This window comes from Clavelina lepadiformis, chromosome 7 (genome assembly GCF_947623445.1).
Source record: "Clavelina lepadiformis chromosome 7, kaClaLepa1.1, whole genome shotgun sequence".
NCBI classification, from domain to species: Eukaryota; Metazoa; Chordata; class Ascidiacea; order Aplousobranchia; family Clavelinidae; genus Clavelina; species Clavelina lepadiformis.
In genome coordinates, this window is record NC_135246.1 from 644840 (window position 1) to 660365 (window position 15526).

General features: G+C 37.4%; 1 non-coding gene across 1 annotated transcript; it reads right to left on the reverse strand.

Annotated features, from left to right (window-relative positions):
- Window positions 1–2273: 2273 nt before the first annotated feature.
- On the reverse strand, window positions 2274–2355 carry Trnas-aga (transfer RNA serine (anticodon AGA)). Its single transcript has one exon. It is a non-coding gene; the product is annotated as a tRNA-Ser (tRNA).
- Between the last annotated feature and the right edge of the window lie 13171 nt (window positions 2356–15526).

Sequence of the window (15526 nt, forward strand, 5' to 3'; positions counted from 1 at the left end):
GCCGGTGCGGATGCGCATTAATGTTGGTTGTTTGTCACAAGGTGAAGGTTTCTTTTATATCGAGAAGATATAGATGAAGAAGAAAATAGATGTTATTTAGGTTTAAATTACTCTGTAAATGAAGTTAACAAGGAAAGGCCAGTTGAATTCGTCATCATTATTTTCCTGCGTTGGCTGTAGCATACAGCCACAATTGCTAGATTTAAAAAAAAAACACAAGAACAGAGTCATCAGGCGCATTTTCTGAGTTTGGGAATGCTGAACCTTCCAACAAACGCTCAAATATGACCAGTACCGGAAATTTTAAGGTCAGTTTAATGACAGAAGGAAATTTACTGCTTGTTTGACGCAGCAGTTTTTGAGTCTAAGGCTCCAAGTATGACAAAACATTGACATCTTTAAATGTAAATCTGTCGGCAAAGTTCCACAAGAAATGAATGCATTAGAACGAAAACGTTCATAACTTTCTAGACGGTCTTGCGGAAACATGATCATGGTGGCCTAGACGTGAGCCTGGCCAGCTGGTGGCCTAGACGTGAGCCTGGCAAGCTGGTGGCCTAGACGTGAGCCTGGCCGGCTGGTGGCCTAGACGTGAGCCTGGCCGGCTGGTGGCCTAGACGTGAGCCTGGCCGGCTGGTGGCCTAGACGTGAGCCTGGCCGGCTGGTGGCCTAGACGTGAGCCTGGCCGGCTGGTGGCCTAGACGTGAGCCTGGCCGGCTGGTGGCCTAGACGTGAGTCTGGCCGGCTGGTGGCCTAGACGTGAGTCTGGCCGGCTGGTGGCCTAGACGTGAGTCTGGCCGGCTGGTGGCCTAGACGTGAGTCTGGCCGGCTGGTGGCCTAGACGTGAGTCTGGCCGGCTGGTGGCCTAGACGTGAGTCTGGCCGGCTGGTGGCCTAGACGGGCCTAGCTAGACTCCCCGTCTAGACCACCGACCGACCCAAGTCCACCGAATTTTCACTGGGTTTGAACCGTGAACCTTCGCCGTGCTGTTCACTGAATTCTCCACTTAGCTAGTGTGTGTAACCACTCACCCGGGGGATTTCTATCTTTTAACATGAAAAGTGCGGGACTGAAATATTTTTATGTGAGTAAATTTTTACTTACTTATTACACTGACTTTCAAAGTCTTTCAGGAATACATCGTCGTATCTTAAGATAGGAACACCAGCGCTTGCTCCGGGATTTGATCCCAAAACCTTGAGTTACCTAACTGGAAGTTGGAACTATGCGACTGTATCTTCTTAGGCTAGACTTGGATGGACAGAGGTTTGAACCGAGAACCTTTGATTTGCTGCTAGCAGATGTTTTCACTGCGCCATCGTTTACTTCACTAACAACTGGTACATTTATACCTTTTCACCTTATTTTATGGTGGGACTCAAATTTTTTTATGTGAGTTAAAATCTATTTTGTGGAGTCCTATCACACGCTTCGACTTTCAAAGTCTTGTAGGATAATTTCGTTTTATTTCCTAAGAAAAGAAGACCAGCCCTTGGGCAGGGATTTGATCCCAAAACCTTCAGTGGCCTACCTTCGAGTGGGAACTATGCGACAGAATCTTCTTGCACTAGGCTTGGATGGCCAGAGGCTTGAACCGAAAACCTTTGATTTGCTGTTCTCCGCTATTTTCACTGCGCCATCGCTTATGTCCAACCTTATCGGTAGATTTATACCTTTCGACCTTTTTCATTGTGGGACTAAAATTTTTGTGTGTTACTGAACTTCAGTTTCCTAGAGTCTTGTTGCACACTTCGACTTTCAAAGTCTTGTAGGATAATTTCGTTTTATTTCCTAAGAATAGACGACCAGCGCTTGGGCAGGGATTTGAACCCAAAACATTTAGTTTCTAGGAGTGGGAACTAACTGTGACGTTTGTACGAACCTTGAGAAATAACGCCATTAACATTGCTCTATTCCATTCAAGTTCGCTTGCTGGCTAAGACTAGACGTTATGTCAGCGTTGTCGGCAGGATTCGAACCTACGCGGGCAGATGCCAACAGATTTCTAGTCTTTCACCTTAACCACTTGGCCACGACAAATGTGCTTAATGTTCAATGCAAATAGATATAATCCAACTTTTCTCGAATCACTTATGAATACGTAATTTTATGTCAGCGTTGTCGGCAGGATTCGAACCTACGCGGGCAGAGCCCAACAGATATCTAGTCTGTCGCCTTAACCACTTGGCCACGACAACTGTGATGAATGTCAAATGCAAATAAAAAAATGTCACACTTCTCGAATCAATTATGAAAACGAAAGTTTATGTCAGCGTTGTCGGCAGGATTCGAACCTACGCGGGCAGAGCCCAACAGATTTCTAGTCTGTCGCCTTAACCACTCGGCCACGACAACTGTGCTTAATGATCAATGCAAATTGATAAAATGGCACACTTCTCGAATCACTTATGAAAAAGAAAATTTATGTCAGCGTTGTCGGCAGGATTCGAACCTACGCGGGCAGAGCCCATCACATTTCGGTCAATATCACGGTCAATATCACGGTCACGGTCAATATCACGGTCAATATCACGGTCAATATCACGGTCAATATCAATATCACGCGGGCAGAGCCCATCACATCAATATCACGGTTGTTTTACTCGTGGCTGTATAAAATTCACAGATCCAAGCAACGATGTTTAATCGAGGATAAATACAACGCACCAATCCAGATTGTTTCATTCTAAATTTACTTTATAGAAGCCGTAGACGATGATGTTAACGGTTTTCTCAATTTAAGATGAAAATATGTAGAGTTAAGTGATTAGCTTTTTAAAATATTAAACAAATCATCCCTGCCGGGACTCGAACACGGAACATCTGGATTAGAAGTCCAGCGCGCTAATCCGGCTAAGCCGAGGCTAAGGTGAGTCTGGCCAGCTGGTGGCCTAGACGTGAATCTGGCCAGCTGATTTAGAGATCACTGGGCTACGGGATTACCACGGAGTGTAAATAGAACCGCCGGTGATGCTATCGTGTCTATATTCCATCTTCCAACTCCATATATTCATGTAAAATCTTCACTAAGTAAATCAGACAAGTGAGTGTAATCAATTCTTTGTGGATCATTATTCAGTGCCCTCAAGCTTGATTAATAATGGAGTGGATATCAAGTGAAATTCTTTCATCTTTTTCTCGGCCGTCAGATGTCGCCGACTCTGTTTTCCAACTTGATCATTTGCGTTAATGTTGTGGCTTGACGCCATCAACCATTTCAAGATCACAATTAACTAATAAGTTTTATAAAATAATTCTAAAAACTATTGAAGTTTGTTTTTTAAATTAAAACACTGTTCAACCTGCCCCAAACAACTTTGTGTAAAATAAGATATTTATGCACGATGTATGACTATAAAGCACTTAAAGAAATATTTTTTGTAATGTATCTGTGGTTGTTGTTTTTATTTTGCAGCGAGTAGAAAAATAAAAAATTGTTTTGTACTGAATCACAATGTTGCGCAAATCGCACAACCGAGCGTCATTTCCAGGGTGACCAGTTAACGAGTGGGTATGCGACGTACAATTTGTGCGTTTCCCCTGGGTTCAACGAACCAAGCCAACACTGGGATTTTGCGACTGCGAAAAGCGAAGTTTAAGCTAAGAAAGAAATAAATGTAATAGGACTGGTGTCACGTCCGAAATATTGTAGTTGGCGTTTCTTGTGAAATAAATATTTCGCTATGAGTCAAATGCCTTATATTTTATGTACTGGCAACTGCATGGTAAATAATTAATACACCAAAGAAAGTGTTACTGTTGTTCCTCATAGCTTAGAGAATGCCCGCCATATTCCAATGCGCTGTTTGGATTCGAGTCCAAAATCCAATTTCCAGTTTTTTTCTTGAAATGGTGTTGTGAAGCTTATAGCTTCCTGTTAACTTAAATCGTGTATTCAAGCTTTGGCTATGCTTTGTGTAGGCGGTTGAACTTTGATTAGTATGAAACAGAAAACAATCACAACATTAGCCAGGTTTATGAATTTGCGGTTGCCCATGGTTAAAATCTCGGGTCACAGAATCAATTCTGTATCGACAACTCATGACGGTCAGGGACGACAATGACCAAAATCTTGTCAGCTTTCTTTCAACCTTGCCAGCTCTTAATTTTCATATTCCGTAACTGCTAGTACTAACATTTTATTTGAAATGCTGGTTACTATATTATTTGTATTTCTTTGTATTTCTTTCAGGCCGTGTTTAATGATTCGTCGATGAATAAAAAGTGACAAAGACAGAAAGTTCTGTAACAATATCAGTTTACAAAATGAGGCTTATATGTTTCGATTTCTTCCTTAACGATGTTGTATTTAGATGATATCAACGAGTGTGTTGATGTCGCTGAACCAATTTTCTGTGCTGCGGATTGTTTGTTGAGAGTTATATAAGGTGGTGATTTTTTTCAGGCGCTATAACAAGGGCACTCGTCAATTCAAGAATGGAAAAAACTTCCTTGTTATGTAAATTATGTTTGTCTCAATACCCTGTCGGCAATTTAGGCGCGTATATACGTTTGTGTAATGAGCGGAAGTTCTTGCAAAAACGATAAGCGCCGACTTCCATTTTAACCAGCACGATGGGCTTGATGTAAGGCAATGGAGTTTCATAAATCATGTCATGGTCAAATTATTTTTTAACTTCAGGCCGATCATACCTGTTTGTCCGGTGATATATTGCCTTGCGTTACCAAATTGTTCCACTGTTAGCATGTATTAGTTACATCTGCGTGTGTTTGTATCATAGTTAATGCCGTTATCGTTATCGAAGTTATCGCTAGTTATTGCTGTTTGTACCGGTAATAAGTAGCGGCCAGATGGAACCGTCATTTTGACTCTCTGAGAAACTGATGACAGACTCCAGTAGAAGGAGACTTACTCCTAATATACTTAACCCTTTTGCAATTTTATTTTTTAATTTTACAAGAAGTGTTTTTTGCTAGGAACCTTAAACTTTTTTATTTTTATTCTTTCTGGGTATTTGACACATCATCAACACGACAATCGAAATTTTTTTTCAAAACAAGTGTTTTGGAAGGGAAAATGGTGAATTACCACAGGGGTCAATTGACCCTAAGCCGAGAATATTGATTTCTTCAATTGCATTTCGAAACAACTTTTACACAAAGGTGCACTACACGTTCCACAAACAAACTTTGAACAGTTACAACATTGTACCCTTGTTTTGTCTGACTGGCATATTTTACATTTGGTTCTTTTATTGAGTGGTAATTTTTCATCAGCACGTTCTCTTGCGTTTCAGATGAAAAACTTGAGGACCTGTACGTCTTCTGTTTTTCTCTGCTAAACACAGGTTTCCAGCCAGTTCAATAACACTGGCCAAGAAAAAAATTATGGCATAGAAGGTAATAGAGTATATCAGGGGCGCTGAGCTCGAAAATGCCATTAGTTTTTGCAAATTGGCTCTAGTTTTTAAGATATTAGCGAATTTTGATATTTTTGGTATCTTTTAATTTTGAAGCTAGGTTGCATTTTATCTTAAGGAACAGCCTTTATTACATGTTGTTGTAAGTCTGTCAGCACTAAAGACACAGTGAGATTAGCTAAATGAAGAAGTGCTGCATAAGTCTATTCTTTTCCATATATTCAACACAAAAAATGCCCCATTTAGTTGTATTTTCAACAGATTCTCCTAACATATTGCAATGTGTGAGACTAAGCTTCTAATACCACATTAAAACTTGCTTGAAGTGAACAATAAATAGCAGTAATTTGGTAATAACAAACCAAATTTGTAAAAACAGACGAAATAAACAAGCAATCAATTTTTTTTATTTGCCACGGAGTATTCAAAGCAAAACACTATACGAAGAAATATACCCATCTCAGGATGTGCATTAGTGAAGTTCTTAGATGCACTCTAGTTAATTACTCAAATTAGCTTAATGTTATCTACAGGAAAGTTTATCTTGTACGACTTTCGCCTGTAGTTTTGTTGTGGACAGCTTCGCATTAGGCGCCAGCAGTAATCTGCCATCATGTGAGTATCACATCTACCTTGATATCTCTCTTCCGTTAAATTGATATTTTGGTGAAACCTTTCGCCTTGTTCCTCACTCATATTTCCGAGGTTTTCAGGGAAGCGATCCAAGTGACTCAATAAATAGTGAACTTTTATGCTCATCCTTGATCCAAAAGCTTGAAAGTTTGTAAGCTTTACTTATATGAGATCCATTCAGTTGCTTGCTTTTGTGTTTCCAAGAAATCCTTTTACAACTGCAATGAAAGAGTGCCAGGCTGCCTTCTCAATTTCAGTCATATGTGATGGAAAAACTTAATTTTAAATTCAAAAATCAAAAATTCCTGCTTTCAGCTTTTCAATACTAAGACCAGGAAATACTTTGCACAGGTGATCAAAACAAGCACCATCTTTATCTAAGGCCTTGACAAATTGTTTCATCAAACCCAATTTGATGTGCAATGTGGGTAAAATGATGCGATCACGGCTGACCAAAGGTTCATTTACAACGTTTTTATCTTCGTGCACAAGCTGTTCACGTATGGGCCATTCCTTTTTAATCCAGCGTTGATCAGTGGCCCGACTATCCCATTAAAAAACAAAGCAGGGATACTTGGTGTAGCCGCCTTGTTGTCCTAAGAGAAAGTTGAACATTTTCAAATCAACGCATATCTCCCAGTTATGCTCAGTATAAGAAAGTTTCTTCAAGATCATCTTTACACTTTGGTAGTGTTCCTTTAAAACGACTTTAAAACGAATTGGAACACAGGCAAACTTGTTTTCGTTGTGAAATAGCACGCATTTCAAGCATTTGTTTGGAGCTGTCAATGAATAACCTCCATTCTTTTGTTTTATACTCAAGTAGACATATAGATGAAAGATATAGTTGGTCCTTCGATGTTTTTACAGTACACAAAATTATCTTCTTGAGAGAAAAATTGCATTAACATTTCTTCTTTGCCCCGGTAAAACGTTATTTTTGTTTCCGAATCAAGAATGTTATGCTATTTGTTGATGTTAAGGCTTATGTTAGTGCTTGATGGGAGATGATATAAACTAATATAAGGTCTTATTTACCTCCCAAGCGAGAAATTTGTGCCAGACAACTCAACATTTGGGCAAAACTAAATAGCTGCTTCACATGACTTCAGTTTTTATTAACCTATGTTACTCACTAGCATACATTTTTAACTTTTCCTGGTATAAGTAGGAAAAAGCAATATCTCAAAAACTAGACCCAATTCAGCAAAAGTAATGGCATTTTCGGACTCAGCGCCCCTGATATACCCCTAAATCGATCTAACATATCATGTCTTTTGAAAACATTTTTTTTTTGTTGGCCTGTGTAATAAATTCTTTTTAATTTTTATTTGCACATCTTTGCATATGACGTATGCATCCAGTGCCACAATGTCCAGCAAGTTGAAAAATGCAGCAAGTGGCCATCTTCGTGATGCTGCCTTAATAGAGTAAGCGCGGAACGTTGTAGTCCAGAATAGCTCTTGGTTTTTTGGCTTTACTATCTAACTCCATAACATTGTGAAGTGAAGAAAGTAGATACACTACTTCGTTTTATAACTGAGAATCATATTATTTTCTGGTGGTTGTGTGAAAACAAATTTTGAAGTGTACAGTGGTGTATTTTTTCTAAGCTGGACATCAGAAAGAAATTCTCTGCGATGGGATCTGATAGTATCAACGATTGTAGTGTTACTTTCAAGTAACTTCCTGTCAAGTGCCAATGACGTAAGATCTACCTAGATCTGCAAGGGAAAAGTTGCTCATCAACTGTAACATTAAAATGAGGAAAATAAAACTTTTGGCAGTTGTCCATCACTGCATTTCGCAATTTTCGAATTGCCGTAAACTTGTCAGATTGTCAGCGAGGCTGCCTTGAAGTTTTCCCATCAAAACGTGTGTAATGAATAATTTCTTGAAATTTGTTCCTAGCCATAGTTTCCAAAAAATAGATCGAACATATTCTAAATCCCATAAATTTGTTAGTGGTTCATCTCTTCCTTTCAAAACTCCTTGAAGAAGACACAGACCAAAAAACGCTTCCAACTCTTTATTTCTGAGGGAGAATTTGCTATCCCCTTGTCGCCGAGCTTTGGCTTTTGTGAATTCCATAATGTGATCAATGTTTGTATGACCCCATAACTCTTGAAACTCGTCTTTTGCATTGTCTACCCGTGCAAGAAAAAACGGTTTAGTACCTGGGTTTGTTTGAATTATATTTTCTTTATTTACACGTCCATTTTGTGTTGAAAACTCAGGTGCCCAAATGGTACCGTCTCTACTGACTATCTGCTCTCTGTTTGGCAAAGTTGGGACAGCATTTTCCGAATTACTTTCTTGATCTTGCACAACATCTTGCTCCATGTCAAAATCGTTGTCAAACAAATCTCACGTATGCTTGGTTCTGGCTCATCAAAGTCTTCTTCATCAATTCAAAGAACTTCTTCTGGATTGTACCTTCTAGCTGCTGTAAACCTAGACATAATAGATAACTGCACACTACAAATTACACTAAAGCTTTTGCCCTAACAGTAGCAATAGCACTAAAATCTGAAACCGGTGTCTGAGACAAATACCTACACAATGTCTGTGGAACATAGTAAAGACCGCAATCTAACGCTCAACTATGAAATTACAAATACTCGCTGGCTAGGCATGCTGTAAAATTATTGGTGGTCTTCAATTAACTTACTAAACACGGCAATCAACTAGATTAATTTCTTGCTGCATCATTTCAATGACAAATTTTTTGTCTTCCGCAAAGTTTGCGGTGTCAAAAAGTTTCATACTCACGAAAAGCATTCCACAAAATAAGCAAACTATTTGAATCCAGAAAGCAGTGACTTCACACAATGATATTGTTACAAAGCAAAACGATACAAGCACTGTCCAAATTAATTTCTATGAAAGAAATATGACAAAAATGGTGTTATATCCAAAAATTGCAGTCATATTAAACGGAAGGGTCAATTGACCCTCTTGGTAATTCTCGTAGAAAAAAATTCCGGTAGTTCTAGGGTTAAACAATACAGCTTGGTTCAGCTATTCTCGGCGACTTGGTATTCCTTAAATATTATTAAAGACACTTTCAAACAAAGGAAAATTTTTAACAATTCCTCATTTTTTACGGAATACTGAAGCTTAGGACAACTTTAGATGAATTTAGTGATAACATACTCTACATAGAAGAACTGATTCTTTAAAATTTTAGCTTTGTTATAAATTTCAAATCGAAACATTGCATTCGTTCAACGAAGACCACAAATCATTGGTTTCCAAATTGTCAGAGCGCGTCAATCTACAATAAGACAATATACTTTTGCGTTGTTGCCAAATTGTATTGATAGGTGCAGAAACAAGTATATTTTTAAAAATTTTTTCGAAGAATTAATGCGTGAAAATGAAAGCAAACATTTAAACAAGGGTTTACCTGATCACCAAACACGCTATCTGCGATAGCGATAACATAATTAGAGTTTATGATAAAACACACAACTAAATCATAGAAATTTTCATATCATAGAATCTTCACAAGAAGAGTGACATCAGATGGAAAGCAAAGCAACGTATTCACAGGTTTTCAAACAAACGTCTTACAGCAACAAATTAAATATACAGTACATTGTACAACGAATACATGATTGCAGATTTGATTAACTTTCTTTGTTTTTTTTTAAATATTCTTTTATGTTTTAAAATTGTTTAAACAAAATCCGATTAAATACAGGGCAAGACAAGTAAGAGCAACAAAGCATGAAAAATAAAACAATTTGTTATAGAAGTGACGTCTCTTATATAAACAACCTCCAAATGTTGAAATGATGTAGCTTAGTTGTCTATGCTTCTTTTTTATTGGTTACTTTAAATTATGCGCATTATTATGATCGTTTTATGAGTCATTTAAAAGCAATTTTTAAAAAGCGCAACGTAACTTAAAAAGTAAAGCGACGTATTTACAGGTTTAATAATAAACATGTTACAGCAACAATAATTGTTAAACAATTATACTCCAAAGCAAACATAATAAAAAATGAACATATTTTTGCAAACAATGATTTAATTATTTATTTTTTATTTTTTGGTTTAATACTTTCTAAATAATATTTTTGTTATATTTGTGATTTAAATTGTTTTTGTTATTTTTCAATTTTTCAATTTTTTTTATTATTTCATTTTTTTGTGCGAAATATATACAATTATAACGCAATGCACGCCATCTGATAAATCAAAAACGATATACACTATCTTGTCAATCCAACATATCGAATACCAATAAACAATCTTCTTACATTTCAATACAGACATCATATGTCGTTACTGAACCACTTTAAAACCGACACAAACCATTGTTACGTTGAAAGTTTGGCATCCATATTATCTTGAATAAAATGATTGTAAATTTAGGAGAGTATGGAAGAAATATAAGAATGGGGAATTATTCAACCAACAGCACAGATGACAACGAAATAATAGTAAGTCCAATCACACCAACGTATTTTAATGATAATAATTAAATAAGATATTTAAAAAATGATAGAAATGTTAATAACATAAGATTTTCACAAGAAGAGCGTTATAAGATGAAAAACAAAGCAACTTATTTACAGGTTTTCTAATAAAAGGCTTAGAGAAGCAACAATTCAAACGGATACAATGTAGTGTTAACATGAATATAATATATAACTTACTTAAGTATACTTACTGTACAAATATACTCCACAACAAATACTGCATATTTGATACGCTTTTCCTTGCTTTTTTGTTTTTTGTTTTTGATTAATTTTTTAATTTTTTTATAAATCTTTTTGACAAAATCTGATTATATACACGACAATACAAGTCATCAGTCAAAGCAACAAAACATAAGACACAAAACAATTTGTTAAAGAAGTGACATTAAAACATTTTGTGAATGTAAAAGGTTTTGTTAAATGATTTCCTCCGGCAAATAATCTCTACCAAAGAAAAGGAGCAGTTGTCTGGAAGTTTAAATTTACATATTTAGACCCTGGTAAAGAAATCAAGTGCAAAGAAGATGTTCAAGAGTCTGCCTGGTGGAATTGATCCAGTAAACTCAATACTTAGGAAGTTACGTGAAGCTCGATCGTATTTCTGTTGGGGGTTTGATTGCAGTTGGGTCGAATTCCTTTCCATAAGTATACCACTTTCGTTTCGATGTAGGGCGAGTACAAGATGGGGTTGAATGCACTGTTGGTGGGGAGGAGCACTCCTGCAGTGAATATTTCAACTTCATCTGGAAGCTTCACTCCACTCACGCTTATGTAAGCCATTATGCAGATTGGAACCCAACAAAAAAAATCAGATATAATGATGCGAGCGATTCGTTGATTCATTTTAGCATTTTGTTTCTGGGTGTTGTTACTTTTTATCGGACGTATCTTCATTTTCCAAGCGATTAAGCCGAATCCAGAGAGCACAAAGAGAAAGGAAAGGAAATTGAAGGTTATCATGACAATGGAAAAGATCCAGAAACTATCACTGCGATTTACGTACAATCGTGGCATGCACACACTTGTAGTACCGTAGTAACCGATCTCGCCTATTGGAGCAAATTGAGGAAATTCATCCATCAAAAAGCTTTGAACACTTTCCCAATTACTTTCATCGATATCCTGAGAAGTGTTTGTAAGAATGGCCAGACGACAAGCAAAATCCTTGACGTAATCATGAGTGACTGTATCAGATGAAGAAAAATCATTAATAAAAAGAACTTTAGATTTAAAGTAACGTGTGGTGTTGGATACGACAGCAATGATGATGGAAATTATCCAGGAAGAAACTGCAGCAATTATCCAAGGTTTTGCAGAAGCATGACGAGCTTTGAATGGACAGTAGACAGCATACAAGCGATAACCGGTAAGAATAGTCATGAGAAAGCAGGAAGTTTGACTGGAAATCACGCACAGACTTCCCGCCAATGAGCAAACCGTACTCGATCTCCACTCATAATCGAATACGGAATATCTACCTGCAAACTGAACATCTTTTACTAAAATAATCATCAAATATACACCCATTAAGCAGTCAGAGACAGTGAGGTTGATGATTAAAATATGGTTGCATACAGAAGCATCTTTGTTTTTCCGTTCGTTGAGATTTTTAACAGAAATAATGGCGACGTAAAAGCTTCCCACAATGGTAAGTATAGTGACAAACCACAGCCATATTTTTAGACCGAGGTTGTTAATCATATTACGAGCGGAAGAGAATAACCCAGGAACAAATTCATCCGATCCATCAACACAGTCTTGTTTACCATTGAGAACTGAAGACTTTGGTATCGATACCAGATTTCCTACCTTTGTTGTGCAGTAGTACCTGTTGGTACAGTTTTTTTCGTCAATTCCATCATCACAGTTTTCCCTACCATCACATTTTTGTAAGATGTCGATGCTATCCTTGTCATCAGCTTTGCATTGAAATCGTTTCGGACAGATTTTTTCATCAAATCCTTTAGAGCAGTTTGTGTCTTGTAAGTACTTCCATGCCTCATCAATGTAACCATCACAATATCGATCTCCCATCGGGAAGTAAGTGCGGCAAGTATCATTGCAAAATGCTGGAGGATTGGGACACGATTTGCACTCATCAGAGAAGTCCAGGCATTCTGGTCTTCCATCGCACTGGACAGCAAGTGTGTCGCCCTGTTTGTTCTTGCAAATCATTAAATCTTTGTCAACTTGCAAAGAAGGCAAAATATTAAAAGTGTCATCTGACTCAATGCTCCAAAATTTGAAGAAGTTGCATTGCGATGACCTAGAAAAGACATCCAGACACTCCGGCAAAGATGGATTTTCGCAGAGACATTCGTCCGAGAGGTCAAAACAATCAATGACATCATCACAGACTTGCTTAGACGAGATGATCAGGCGATCGTCCAGACACTTAAAGCAATGAAAGGAGCCATCACTGCTAAAACAAAGATCAGAATTATCATAACATTGTGGGATGTCGTCGTATAGATTCCATTGAGGAAGGACGCATAGAATGGTGGAGAACTTGGCAGAACACTTAAATCCAGGTTGAGAAGTAATTTCATCACTTCCGTCATTGCAGTCCTTCTTTCCATTGCAGAAGTTTTGGTCAAAGTTTATAGATTGGTCAGTACATTGGAATATCCTGTTAGGGTTGCTAAGTGAAGTTCTTTTTCCAGAACAGAAAGAAAAGCAAACCGCGTCAGTCATGTTGCAATCATAATTACTACATTCTAATGATTGTACATTTGTACAAGTAGAATTGTCACACCAAGGTGGGATACAAAAGCGTTCATTTTCTAACCTATTAACATTAAAATTGCAAGAACCCAGACTTCTTTTGTCCCATGACTTGATATACTGTTCATCAATACGACTAGGGCAGTCAAGCTTTCCGTCATTGACGTACTCCATCGGGATACATCCTTTCTCCATACTGCAAGTAGGAAGGTTCTTATTGAAGCAGGAACAGGTAAATTTGTCTTTCGGACAAGAGCAGTTCATTTCATCTGATGAGTCTGGGCAATTCTTTCTTGTATCACATCTTTCTATAAAAAAGACGCAAAATGGTGATACACAATGTATTAGTTTTATTAAAATTTCTTCATGTTAAAAATATTCCAACAAATTTTATATGAAAACTGAACAAATTGTCTTTTATTGATTTGTTCGTAAGCACAATGACATTCGATCCACACATTGAATTTTAACTCATATTCTTTCTATTTGTACACAAAATGAATAAGTATGCTTGATGTTCTGGAACCATCATATATTCAGAAGTGTAGGCTGCACGTATAACTTAATATTACTTACTTACTTCTTTATTATTTGCCTAAAATTGTAATGCTTGGCACTTTTTCATCGTATTTATGGAATGATTTATAGTTTAGACTAAGTGGAGAGGAAGCCGAGTGAAGTCAACTTCCATGCTCATCTTTAGTCACGTTTATAAGTGTCTTGCCAAGACACGTCATTATTTTCTCGGTGATCGTCAAACCGACAACTTCTTGGATGTAGGTTTTCCTCTTCATTGCAAGATCACGCAGCCGACCCTGATGCACCGACTTTGAGCCGAAAAACGACACAGGAAGTGAAAATGTAAGGTTCTAAGTACATGCTTCACATCGCCCAAGGTCAAAAGCGTATTAGGTCCATCGTTGGTCAGTAATGTCGATGTTGTTTTAGACTGGAAATTACCCCACCAAACGCTATGTTCAAAATTTCCACATCGCAAAAATAAGTTAGGTGATGATGTATTTTTGACATTAATTTGCTTCCAGCAAGCTCTTACAGAAGATTTATTATCCTATAAAGTTGAATAAAGTTTGCTTAGAAACTTGCTAAGCTTAAAGTTCACTAACGGCAAACAACCCGTGACAAAGAGAAAAAAGCCTACTGTATAACTGGCGATCACTTCAGTTTGGAGCGGTGTCAAGGGTTAAAAAAATGGAGAAAGTGATTGGTTGAACGACGGATAGATTATCTAATGACAAGTTTCTAAACATCTCTATTTACATTCAAATCTCAAATAAATTTTGTTGACCCGGACATTTTATCAACAGGCTGTCATCGTCGGACACTGTATATAAAACAAAGTCCACAATTCATTAGCCTTTAACCTTTGCTCAGCTTAAACAACTAATATTACTCAGAAACCAAACTGGGAATAGTGGGCAAGTTTAGTCTTTAGTCAGGCCCACTAAAGCTTGATAAAAAAAACATCGAATTAAAGATGAACGATGAAACTGCAAGGTCAAGAAACGACATCTGACGGAATTGTGATTGCTTATATCTACCTAGTTACAACTTAGTTTGAACCACCAAGGCCAGGAAATGACATGTTGTCATTCGTGATAAAAAAAGGAAATGCGCTGAAAGACTCCAGACTGTACAGCATATCTGTTGAAAGAAAACCGGCGACCGACAACAAATATTTACTCAATTCAAAGAAATATTTTAAAAGCACTCGTCCAATCTAAGTTCAAAAGAAAATAAAACGTCCGAAAGTGGCATTTGCTGGCTCGTAAATAAAAAGCAACTCAACCGGAAAGGAATTCATAACAACATCGACAACTCACAATAGAAAAGACAAAAGGAGAGCAAAGAGATGATTCTCCGACAACACCGGAAAACCACCAGACCTGATTAAATATTTTTTCTTCAACTCTCGCTTTTGCTCCGGCACAGTGATAACAATAATTTGATTTGAACAGAATTAGTTTCCTCTTTTTCAGAACTTAGCGTTCCATTCTTTTGGGTTAGGCCGCTATTATCAATTCTTATAATGATGAAACCTCTGCCTCAAATCTATCCACTGAGGTCGTCATACATAAGGCTGAGTTAGCGCTGATTGGCTGGTTTATGAAGACGTGCATTTGAAACGCGTTATTGTTCACCAATCCTAAGGTATTCTGAGATAGCCAATTGTGACATGGTCCTTTGGAGAATACGAGCATATGTGACGAAATGAAGCAACAATTACGTGTTTTACTGCATGTTTATTGAATGTTGATTTTATCTGTGATTAATTGATGT